This window comes from Marmota flaviventris, chromosome 4 (genome assembly GCF_047511675.1).
Source record: "Marmota flaviventris isolate mMarFla1 chromosome 4, mMarFla1.hap1, whole genome shotgun sequence".
Classification (NCBI taxonomy): Eukaryota; Metazoa; Chordata; class Mammalia; order Rodentia; family Sciuridae; genus Marmota; species Marmota flaviventris.
In genome coordinates this window covers 121653065-121666454 of record NC_092501.1, presented here as the reverse complement: position 1 = coordinate 121666454, position 13390 = coordinate 121653065, and positions in this window count along the sequence as shown.

Here is a 13390-nt window from a genome sequence, read left to right as displayed (position 1 = left end):
GAGGCTGAGGCAATTCAAGGTCAGCCTTAGCAACTTAGCAGTAAGTTGCCCTAAGCAACTAAATGAGAACCTATCTCAAAATAAAAAGTATATGAAAAGGGGGAGGGGGGCTGGAGATGAAATTCAGTAGTAAAGTTCAATCCCCAGTACCAAAAAAAAAAAAAAAAAACATAAAAACCACACTCCATTACGTATTTGATACTGCATCAATACAAATTCACCTCCAGTCTTTATTTACCAGTATAAACACAGGCACAGGGCAGAGCCTCAATAAAGGTGTACAAACCATCTTGGATTGTGTTGTTTTCACTTATTTCATGCATACAATTTAACCTATAGAGACAGCCCACATTGTTTTTTGAGACATTGATAAGATATTCATAGTACACCATAGTTCACTGGACTTTTCCTTCATCGTTAGTGCTTAGGTTCAGAATTTCTGGATATTAAAGTTGCCAGTGGTTTCTTTTTTGCCATGGTGCACTAGCATTTCCCAAACCATCTAAGTATCCCAATTCCACCTTTCCAAAGCCACTTGACCTTGACCATCATCTGACCTTTGCAAGCTCATTTTTCCCAGGTTTATGGAGAGGTGTCACAGATACTCAGAAATATTAAGCCCTAGATTCAACACATTTTTCTGATGTTACTTATTCTCACCAGAATGCTCTTTATGTCACCCAAGCCTTTCAATTCTGGCGTTGCATCCTTGGATTTACTGCTTTGGGATGGATGCTTTTTATATTCTAGACGTCACCTTCACTATTTGCCTTCTTTGAGGATTGGTTGAAGTTTGTATTTTTTCTTTTTTTCAAATCAATATTTTCCTCAGCTTTTTTGTTCGTTTTTGGTTTTGTTTTTCAGTTCTTTGCTTGCCAGCCCTGTGACTCGATGTTCTCTGTGGCCATTTGGTTCTGCCTTTTCTCTTCTGTTTGCTGTATAGCTCTGCAGTCTGTTTTCTTCAGGCATTCCTGGGGGTACATATTTTAAAGAGGACCATACCTTACATACTCTTTTCTGTCTATAATCATGTGATCGGTTTCCATGCCTTTAAATATTATTTCTCATCATTTTAATAGGTATATGGGTAAAATAATGGATTAAAAAGTTTCAAATGTGCAAAAATATTTTTGAATTAAATGGGTAAAAGAAAAATTCCCCATTTTTAACATTTAGATTTTTCAACTTTTTCATTCATGACCGTTTGCTTAGAATAAATTCATAGTTGTTAAATTGCTGAGTAGGAGAAAATATAAATGTCTAAATATTTTTTGAGTAAATAATTTCACACTGCTTACAAAAAAGATTCTACCAAATTGTGACATGGCATTCTTGTGTGTGTGTGTGTGTGTGTGTGTGTGTGTGTGATTGAATCCAGGAGTGGTACAGTGTAACCACTGAGCTACAACTGCAGCCCATTTTTTATTTTGAGACAGCATCTCACTAAATTGCTGAGGCTGAACTTGAACTTGTGATCCTCCTGCCTTGGCTTCCCAAGTTGTTGTGAAATGCAACCTGTTCAAACTTGGTATAGCTTTCCACAGAAAACAAAAGGGAATATGACAATCAAAATCGGGTTTTTTTTCAGTATTGTTTAGAGAGTCTCCTATTGACGACCAATCTTCAGAAATATTAATATATGAGCTGTTTTCCAGTATAGAATACATAAATAAAAGACAGTTACAAAATAAGTAACTTCTTTCTGAAATGTCACCTTCACAGTGCCCTCATTTTAGTGAAGGACATCCAGCTGATGTCAAGATCAGTGTGGGCGGTGGCCTGAGGGCATTCTTGGCCTCTTTTCTGGGCTGATTTACAGCAGCAATGTTGACCGAGCACTTTATTTTCAGCCACCTGTGTCTGTGTCTTGGGAGGCTGAGGCAGGAGGATCAAAACTTCCAGACCAGCCTGGACAACTTAGCAAGACCCTGTCTCCAAATAAAAAGGGCTGGTGTATAACTCAGGGTAGGTCCTCCCAAGCTCCATTCTTGATATTGCAAAATAAAGAGAAAGAGAGAGAGGGGGAGGGAGGGGAAAGAATCCTGGTTTACTTCATAAGGTGCTTTTTCGAATTGGGGAAATTAAGTCTCAGCATGAACATTGGCTTTGTGTGCTGCCTTTTCCATGAAATGTCCGTTTTTAAATTAAATTATTTATTTATTCTAATTTGTTATACATAATAGCAGAATGCAATTCATTTCATATTACACACATAGAGCACGATTTTTCAAGTCACTGGTGTACACAAAGTATTTTCACACCATTGGTGTCTTCATACGTGTACTTAGGGTAGTGATGTCTAACTCATTCCAACATCATTCCTTCCCTTTGCCCCCTCCCTTTTGCCCTATCTAAAGTTCATGAAATGTCCATTTATGACTTTGCCTATTTTTTTGATTGGTTGCATCCTTTCCATTGGTTTGCATAAGACATTCTTGGTATAGATTCTTTGTTTTTATATGTGATATATCTTCTCTTGGTTTGCCTTCTTTAACATGTCTTCTAATGAACTCAAGTTTTTAATTTTAGTATAGTCAAATTCCTCACATCTTTATTTTATGGTGATGATTTTTGTGTCTGGTGTTAAGATTTATTCCTCATCCTCAAGGTCTAAAGATGTTCACCCACAGTCTCTTCTGAAAATTTAAAGTGTTGAGTCCTTAATCTGTCTGGGGTTGATCTGCATGTCTTATATGAGATACAAATCTGAGTTACTTTCATATGAATACAATTTTTTTACAGTTCCATATATTGAATTCCTCATAATTAATTGAGGAAATGCAAATCAAGATTATAAAGAAATACCAATTCCTATCCATTCAATTAAAAATTAAGGACCCAAGCATGGTGGCACACACCTGTAATCCCAGTGGCGTGGGAGGCTGAGGCAGGAGGATCACAAGTTCAAAGCCAGCCTCAGCAAAAGTGAGGCTCTAAGCAATTCAGTGAGACCCTATCTCTAAATAAAATACAAAATAGGGCAGAGGATGTGGCTCAGTGGTTGAGTACCTCTGAGTTCAATCCCCAGTACCCAAAAAAAAAAAAAAATTAAGGAGTCTACAATATCAAATGCTGAAGAGGATAGATGAATAATATAGCCAAATATTACTGGTAAGTATAAATTTCTCCCACTGCTTTGTAAATTAGTGTGTCAGTATCTTGGAAACTGAAAATTCACATGCTCTACAACCAACCCAGGTTTCCATTCTTAGATATAAATGGAGTAATACTTCAACAGGTGTGTAACCAAGGAAGAGTCATAAAAGAGAATATCTACTGTTCATTGCAGATAGAAATGTGAAAGCCTAAACACTGGTGTCCAGGAGGCCAGATTAACCAATTTTGATGCATTGAAATAGTCACTCCATGAAATACTATGCCAATGAAGATGAATGACTCACAGTTACCCACAACAATATCAATGATTCTTTGTAATAGAAAACTAAATGGAGCAGTGGCACACACAACTGTAATCCAGTTACCAGGGAGGCTAAGGCAAGAGGATCACAAGTTCTAGGTCAGCCTGGGCAATTTAGCAAGATCTTGCGTCAAAATAAAAAATGAAAAGGGTGAGAGATACAGCTCAGTGATATAGCACTTGGCCTTACATGTACAAGGCCCTGGATTCAATCCCCAGTACTGGGAGAGACAACAACAAAAACCCACAAAAAAAATGAAAATAAAAATGTTCCTAGGTACAGTTAAGCATGGTGGTGTAATCTTAGCTATTCAAGAGACCAGGAGGGTTCCAAGTTCAAGGCTAACTAGTGAGACCTTGTCCCTTCTTGGTGTAAGTAATAAATTAAAATCTCCTCAACCTTACTTTTGTCATTTTTTTTCCAGATCTCAATTAGAAGATGCATATTAATAAATATGCAGCCTGCCTAAACTCTGAGATATTTCAAGTCTGTTTAGGCCACAATAAAAAATGAACAAAGAGGGCTGGGACTGTGGCTCAGCGGTAGGTAGCACACTTGCCTGGCATGTGTGAGGCACTGGGTTCGATTCTCAGCACCACATATAAATAAATAAAGGCCTATCAATAACTAAAAAAAAATTTAAAAAATGAACAAAGAAATTCTCTTGGGTAGAAGGGGTCTGGGTAGAAAGAAAACTGGATTTCTTTGATCTCTATGAATAAATTAAAGACTATGCCATTTCCAAGCTTTTAATAGTACAATGAACTTATATTTTTCAATGATTTTACAGTTCACAAAGTGTTCTTACATACTTGCTCCATTTGATATGGATCAAAGAGCCTGAGAACTTACAAAATCAGGGTTGTCCGATGTTTGTAACAAGAAAAGTATAATAACAATAAAAATAAAACTGACTCCTATTGTCATTTCAAAGCTATGTCTCTATGTAGAGGTTAACAAAAGGCATTAAAAAAAAAAAAAAGCAGGGAAGACTGTGAGCTGCCAGAGAACACCTAGAGCACACCTCAATGTTACCCCACCTGAGAGGCCAGGAAGCTGGGGTACCTCTGACTCTGATTTGTCATTGACTGAAAGCTATTACAAGGGGCATTCACTCCCTGAAATTTGTCTCCACTCTTGGGGAAAGGGAAAGCGCTCAGGGGGCCAGTCACATGTAGGAGACCTACCAGTGTGTCCTAAAATGCTGAGGCCAGGGGAGACGTGGGAGGGCCCTGAAGCATCGGCTACAGGAGAAGTCAGGTTGTCTCCCCTTCGTTGCTCATATCAAAATTGAAGAAGGAGCTACTACAGTATTTGATGGAAGTTCACCAAAATACTAAGGATTTTTGGCATAAAACAGAATGCCAAAGAATTAATGGTACTGGCATACAAATTACTTCCAGTTTCTTCTGCATATTTCTTTATTTATAACATAGTATATACTTTAAAAATTTACTATGGGTACTTAAGGTATACAACATGATGTTTTGATAAAGTTGTTACTACAGTCAAGCAAATTAACACAGCCATCTCATATAGCTACCATTGTTTTCATATTGATTAATACAAAGTTAATTAGCACATTTGGATTTTATATATATATATATATATATGCATATATTTGGAGATTAATAAATTATATTACTGTAATATAACTATGGGATTAATATAAGATTTATCATGGGATACATGAACAAAGAGTTCTAAAGAACATTAATATTTTACCTTTATTTAAATATTTTGATAATATGTAGCATATTAAACTTGTTTTAACACACTTACAGCCTAATGGTCAATGCAAATTTAAAATAGGTATTTTTGTTCTGGAAAATTGTGAAACTGTAATCAATAAAAAAAAATGGAAAATTTGGAATGGAAATAGAGATTTTAAAGAGGAAAAAAAATGATTTAAAATATTCTGTTAATGAAATGCTTGTTATCTTTTTCCAAAAATAGATGATGGATGAATGGATTTAGTTATAAATTTATATTCCATTAGATAAGGGTAAAAGAATGATGAAATTATTTTATTTTAAAATATAAGTATTGCTGGTCGCACTGGTACATGCCTGTAATCCCAACCAGGGAGACTGAGGCAGGGGGATAAAAAGTTCAAAGGCAACCTCAGCAACTTAGCAAGACCCTAAGCAACTTAGCAAGACCCTATATCAAAATAAGAAATAAAATGGGCTGGGGGTGTGGTTCAGTGGGTAAGCACCCCTGAGTTCAATCGCCAATACCAAAAAAAATAAAATAAAATGTAAATATTTGTGGAAGCCGGAAATCATTTTATCTGCAATTAATTTTAGAGGCTTATAATGAAAATTTTATAAGCCACCCTAACATTCTTTTAGGGAGCAAATGAACTAATCTTTAAACCATCATCCCAAAGTCTCAGGTAAGAGGGTCTGACTGCCCCAATATTGATCAGACATCTCCCCTAGTGGAATCAGTAGTGGCCAGGGGAGATGGCATCACCAGTCTTGTTCCCACTACAATGTGTTGAGGAGTGCACTTCAACAGTTCTCAAAGAAGGAGCAGGTAGTCCTGGGTTCCTCAAGAATGCTTGACCATTTCATAAAAGTCTAATTGAATATTAAGTGGGACTTTTTGTCTGTTTTGTCTCACGCATGCTGGGCAAGCACTCTACCACTGGGCTATATGACCAGCCTCCAATGTTTCTTTTATGTAGAACCCCAATGAACTGATTTGCATGCTGAATCCCATTCTTTTAAAAAGATTTTTTTTTTTTTGGCACTGGGGATTGAATTCAGGGTCACTTGACCACTGAGCCACATATCCCCAGCCCTATTTTGTGTTTTATTTAGAGACAGGGTCTCACTGAGTTGCTTAGTGCCTTGCCATTGCTGAGGCTGGCTTTGAACTCGTGATCCTCTGGCCTTAGCCTCCTGAGCCACTGGGATTACAGGCATGCGCCACCACGTCCAGCTAAAAAGACTTGTTTTAAAAGGAACCGGACTGTGACTATTTTCCAAAGGCCCTCTGAGGCACAGGGATCATCAGAGACAGCTGAGGGTGTGGGCCATGGGACCAGTCATCACCACCTCTGCCTCAGAATGGGAAGCAGGTCAGGCTCTTTGTTCACAAATGGCAACCCTCAGAGTAAAGTGTGACATAAACCTCCCTCATGACACGGATTTCCTCTTCCCTTCCAGGCAGTGTTCCAGTGAGTATTTTAGATTCCTTCTTCTGCGTCCATCAGCATCTCTCCTCTTATTTCACAAGCCAACCTATATTTTGCTTGTATATTTTTAATTGGATTGAGCAATGCAGCTCCCGGTCTAGGCCAAAATTGGACTGATATGCTTGTGACCGTGAGTAACACAGTGGAGAATAAAAAGGAAGCCAGAACTGTGTGTCTTCAGAGAGGTACGCAAGATTTTTCTCAGGAACATCAGGCTCTCCTTCAGAATTTCCCAGTATATCACACATTTCGGTTTTTTCTTCATGAAATTTGTTATACATGCTTACTACTTCTTTTTTCAAACAGCTGTCTTGAAAAATAATTCATACCTTTAACACAATTTTTTTTTAGTATATTCAGAGATGTGCAACCATCACCAAAATCTAACTCAAGGACATTTTCATTCCCCATGAAGAAAGTTCGTATCCATGAGCAGCCTCTCCCCATCTCCCTCCCCACACAGTCACACATCCCTCAGCCCTAAGGAGCCATTCATCTACTTTGTCTCCAGAGATTTCCTACTCTGGACATTTCATATACATGGAATCATACAATGTGTGACTGACTTCCTTCCCTTAAATAAAGTGTTCAAGGTTCATCCATATTGTAGTATGTTGTTTTAGTCAGCTTTTTCGCTGCTCTGGCTAACCCAACCAGAACAACTGTTAAGGAGGAAACGATTATTTGAGGGCTCAATCCACAGACAGCCAGCTTTAGTCCCCAGGTCTCCAGGTGAGGCAGAACATTATGGCAGAAGAATGTAGCAGAGGGAAGCAGCTCAAGTGACAGGAAGCAGAGAGAGAAAAATTCCACTCTCCAGATACAGAATATATACCCCATAGCTACACCCGCAATGAACCACTTCCTCCAGCCACACCCTACCTGTCTCCAGTCACCACCCAGTTAATCCCATCAGGGATGAATTAACTGATTAGTTTAAGGTTACAATCCAATCATTTCTCCTCTAAACCTTCTTGCGTTGTCTCACACATGAGCTTTTGGGGGATACCACATCTAAACCACAACACATGTGTTAGTATTTCTTTTTATTGCCAAATAATATTCCATTTTATGGATATACCACATTTTATTTATCCATTCATCAGTTTTTGAAAATGCATATTGTTTATACTTTCTGGTTATTATGAATAATATTTCTATGAATACTTGTGTACAAGCTTTGGTGTGAACATATGTTTTAACTTCTCTAGGAATAAAGTTGCTGGATCAAAAGAAAGCTCTATAATTAAGATTTAGAGAGGACCCAGGTGCAGTTCAGTGGTAAATTAGTTTAAGGCTACAAATTAGTTTGTAACTTTGGTCTTGGGTTTAATCCCCCACACTGAAAAATTTTTTTAAAAAAAACTGCCAAATTGTTTTCCAAAGTGGCTCCATCATTTTACATTTTCACTAGCAATGTATGGGGTTTCAATTCCTCTACAATTATCTATATTTTTTAACATAGTCATCCCAGTTGACATAAAGTAGCATCTCATTTTCACTTCCATTTTTTCCCTATCTGATGTTGAGCAAATTTTCATGTGCTTCTATTTTTTTAAATTTTTTTTTTAGTTGTCAATGGACCTTTATTTCATTTATTTATTTATATGCAGTGCTAAGAAATGAACCCAGTGCCTCACACATGCTAGGCAAGCAGTCTATCACTAAGCCACAATCTCAACCCTTCATGTGCTTTTTGATTGGTCTTTAGTATATCTTCTTTGGAGAAATGTCAATTCTGATCCTTTGTCCATTTGTTAATTGGGTTACTTCTCGTTTTATTAGGGTTAGAGTCAGGGCAAATGGTGTGAGGATAGGATCTAATTTCCTTCTTTTACATGTGACTATCTAGTTATCCCAGCACTATTTGTGAACATATACTTTTACTTTTTAATTTACTAAGTTATGAAAGTTCTTTATGTATTTGAGGTATACATCTAATTTTAGATTCACAAATATGCAAATATTCTCTCCCATCCTGTAAGTTTCCCTTTCATTTTCTTGATAGCATCATTTGCAACACAGTTATTTTTACTTTTGAAAAAGTTTGATATATCCATTTTTGCCATGTGTACCACATCTAATGTATGGGTTCATATCTAACAAACTATTAACTAACCCATGTTCTCAAAAGTTACTTTTATGCTTTCTTCTAAGAGTTTACAGTGTTTGTTTTGTTTTGTGATAGTGGGAATTAAATCATAGCCTTGTACATGCTATATAAGCATTCTACCACCTAGTTTAATCATCAGTCCTTTTCTTTGAGAAAGGGTCTTGCTATGTTGTCCATCTGGCCTCAAAATCATGATCCTCCTTTCTCAACCTCAGAAGTAACTGGGATTATAGCCACTACTGGTTCTAGGAGTTGTATAGGTTAAGCATATAATATTTGTTCTAATTTTGAGTTAATTTTTATGTATGGTGTAAGGAAGGGATCTAACTTCCTTCTCTGGCATATCCCAGCTCTATTTGTTCAATGCATACTTGTATTTAATTTACTGTTGACTAATCCTTTGTATGTAACAAATTATTTAAAAGAAAAATTTATAGCACTATCATTAATGTAAAATGAGTATAATTTATCATAAAAGAGCATATATAAATACAAATAAGATAGAAAACACTATATAAAATTTTAGTTAGGGATACATACAAATAACTGCTGAGGACCTCCTCCCTTCTTTGTTAAAAAGGAACACAAAAGGCAAGGGAAGCATAAAGGATGTTCTAAGTTTCCGGTTAGAAGAATTAAAATACAGAATTTTAAAAGAAACAATTCACTCACTAATCAGTGGATTAGGGCTGGGTCTCTGTCACTAAGTGTGGGCCCCTACCTTTGAGAAACACTTCTCTTTATCACCAGCATCAACAGTAAGGGAAAGAACCTGGGCTGGGGAAGGAGCCTAACATGGGTGTGAGTCCCAGGCTCCTCACTGATTGTCTGAATTTGTGTAAGTTACTCTATTGGAACCGCATTTGCTCCAGGGTAGATAATCTCTTCCAGATGAGTGGCATGAGGATCCACTACTAGGGTAGATGAAAGGCAGGTCAACATTGGGTAGGCATACAGAAAAGTGAGGGTCCTCTTGGAGTTCATGCCACTTCCAGAAAGAAAATACAATATCCAAGTAATATTTCCCAAATTGTGGCTGGAAGCCTGGCTACATCAGAATACACTAAGGGTGCAGTCCCCCCCAAACTCAGTGATTCCATTTCACACAATTTGGGTGCTTCTTCCCATAGATCTGCCTTAGGTCTCTATGATGTCTTTCACTTCTATCTTTATGGACTGGCCTTGGTGAATTCTCCTTGAAGAATCTGAACACATTCCATGTTAACACCATCTCTGATAACCACCTCCAAGATCTTCTCAAGGATCTTATAAAAGGAGGAAAAGGCTAGAAGTACAGAAAATCCAAACACATTGCCACATGCTCAATCTTCCCAAAGTCAGTAACAACCACCAGGTCTGTCCTGCTCCTTTGCTTTCCTCAGTCACTGATAGATACTAAAAAGAAGAAACAAGGTTCCAGAGCATTCTGTGGGCTGCAGGAAGGAAGGATTAGAAAATCCCAACTGAAAATAATCAGCATCTTAAAACCACAAGCTCATTCACACCATGGGGAAATACTGAGCCTCTTCCAAAGCCACATGTCAGGCACAGAGACACACAATGCCTGGGGCTGCAGGATGAACCAAACTCAAGTTAAACATCTGCACAGGAGGGGTCCTGTCATCTAGGATGAGCTCAGGGGAAGGATGGAGAAAGAGTGGCTGGTGCATTTATGAAGAAGGAGAGGGACAATATGTACCAGAAGAGAGACAGTGAGGCAATTGAAGAGCTAAGGTTCATGGAGGGATGAAGGGTAGGGAAAAGGAAAGGGGGAAAGCTGTATGGAAGCAGAATATTATAAATTTGTTGTTCTTTCTTTAAAATAATAGAAAATTCCTTTCCCCTGCACTATGGTTTGATTGTGTCCCCCAAAGCTGATGTGTTGGGAAGTTGATCCCAATGAAAACGTGTTGAGAAGCAGGATAGTTAAGAAGTGATTAGGTCACAAGGACTCTGCCTTCATGAGGGGATTAATATCATTATTGTGGCTGTGGGTTTGTTATAAGATTGAGTTTGGACTCCTCTCTCTCTCAATTTCTCCCTTTTCTCTCCCCCGCCACCCCTCTTTCCTTCTTGCCCTTCCATCTTCTGCCAAGAGATGTATCTAGCACAAAGACTCTCAGCAGATACTGGCATAGCCTTGATCTTGGCTTCTCAGCCTTCAGAACTATAAGAAATAAATCTCTGTTCTTTGTAAATTATCCAGTCTCTGGTATTCTGTTATGACAGTACAAAGCGTACTAAGAACATCCTCTAGGTTCTGCATTTCTGATTCAGATTGACCAGCGGACCCCTGACTGTAGCCTTGAATCTGTACACTCTCCTAGCTGAGCCATTAAGAAAGATGGTGGAATGAAACGGACATCATTACCCTAGGTACATGTATGACTGCACATTATGGTGCAACGCTACATTGTGTACAACCAGAGAAATGAAAAGTTGTGTTGCAACTGTGTACAATGAATCAAAATGCATTCTGCTGTCATACATACCTAATTAAAATAATTAATTAATTTAAAGAAAGAAAGGGGGGATGCAGAAATAAGGGAAGAGGTGAGCCACATTCACAGTCCTCAACCCCTCACCAATTCATTTTACTCAGTTGAAGATGGCCTATTTAAGTACATGAGAGGGAGCTGTTGTTTTCCTATTCGACTTTTCTGTATATTTGAAAATTTCCATGATGAAAATGTTTTAATTGCCTACTTTTTTCATTATATAGTTTGATGTATCAATTGTATGTAAAATATTTTTAGAGAGGCATTGGCCAGGCACAGTGGTGCATTCCTGTGATCCCAGCTACTCAAGAGGCTGAAGTAGGAGGATCACAAGTTCAAAGCCAGCCTGGGAAACTTAGTGAGACCCTGTCTCAAAACTGTCTGGGGACATGAAGTGGCTTTGGATCAACCATCTTGCATTTCTGACACAGAGACCTTTGTGAAGGAAGTTGTAAATAGATCAAGATGTGCCTCAATAAGTTCAGAAGTAATTGAAGGTAATGTCAATGAAGTAGGGTATCCTCTGACCAGCCACCTGCCCACTCCTGATATAGTCTGCTCTCCCAGGTCTCCCACAGGAACAGCCACCAAAGCAGCCAGGGAATGCTTCTGTTTTTCTTCATAGCTCTTACATTCTCCTTTTTAATGGTTTGCAGTATTCCACTAAGTTGATATCAATAATTATAATATCTGGTCTGTGGTTGTAGCACAGTGGTAGAGTGCTTGCCTAGCATGTAGGCACTGGGTTTGATCCTCAACCCCACATAAAAATATATAAAATAAAGGTCCATCAACAACTTTTAAAAAATTTTTTAAATAATAAATTATAATGCCTAATTTTCCCCCTTCTGAATATGAGGTTGTTTTATGCATGCTGCTACTATAAATAGTCCTGCAGTTAAAAAAAACAACCTAGGTTTAACCCACTACTGAAAAAAAAAAGATTAATGTGTTGAAGATTACAGTCAATTCCTTGTCAGAAGGAATGAGCAGAGAGATCATTTTACTGTAACATGTTGGAGCAGAGAACCAAAAGGCAGTGTGTGTACAGGTAAGATAAGGTAAGAAGGTTGGGGCAGAATGTGGGAGTCAGGCTGAATTTCTAAATTTGTAAATTTGCCAAAATAAACTGATCTTTTAAATAGAAATATGATATAATATTTGTTTTAGTCAGCTTTTTTTTTTTTTTCTGCTGTGACTAAATGACCCGACCAGCACAATTGTAGAGGAGGGAACATTTATTTGGGGGCTCACAGTTTTAGAGGTCTCCATCCACAGACAGCTGGCTCCATTCCTCAGGGCTCAAGATGAGGCAGGACATCATGGTGGAAAAGCATGGCAGAGGGAAGCAGCTCACATTGTGATCAGAAAACAGAGAGAGATGCCACTCTCCAGATACAAAATATATACCTCGTAGCCACGCCCCACCTGCCTCCAGTCATCACTCAGTTAATCCCATCAGGGATTGATTCACTGATTAGATTAGGGTTATAGCCCAATCATTTCTCCTCCAAACCTTCTTGCATTGTCTCACAGTGGGCTTTTGGGTGACACCTCACATCCAAACCATAACAACATTCAATAGCATTTTTTAAAGGCAACTTCAAAATCAGAATTTTAACAATGGCATAAGATTCTATCCTATGAATACATCATCACTTTTTAAACGATATTCCTATAATTTTGACAATATTCCTGTCAAATATTGTAGGTTGTTTTCAAATTTGGTTTTGAGTTTGGTTTTTTATTGTTGCTTTGGCTATTATACAGGTATTATGAAAAACATTTAGCACTGTTGGCATATAGTGCTTTGTAATATTTTTTATCATAGAGAATGTCATAGTAAATATCTTTAGGAATAGAATTTTATACACTTTATTATTTTTGTAATAATGTATGTTCACTGTAAACAAACAAAATAATACAGAAAAGTAAATATTACCCAGTGTTATAATTAAGATATAAATCGTCCCCCACAAGCTCAGTGTGAGACAAACCAAGAATTTTCAGAGGTGAAATGGATGATGAGAGCTGTAACCAATTCAGTGGATTAAACTGTAGGCAAGTAGGGTCTAGCTGGAAAAAGTAGGTCACTGGGGGCATGACTTTGGGGGTTTACATTTTGTTCCTGGTGAGCAGAGCTTGCTCTCTGTTT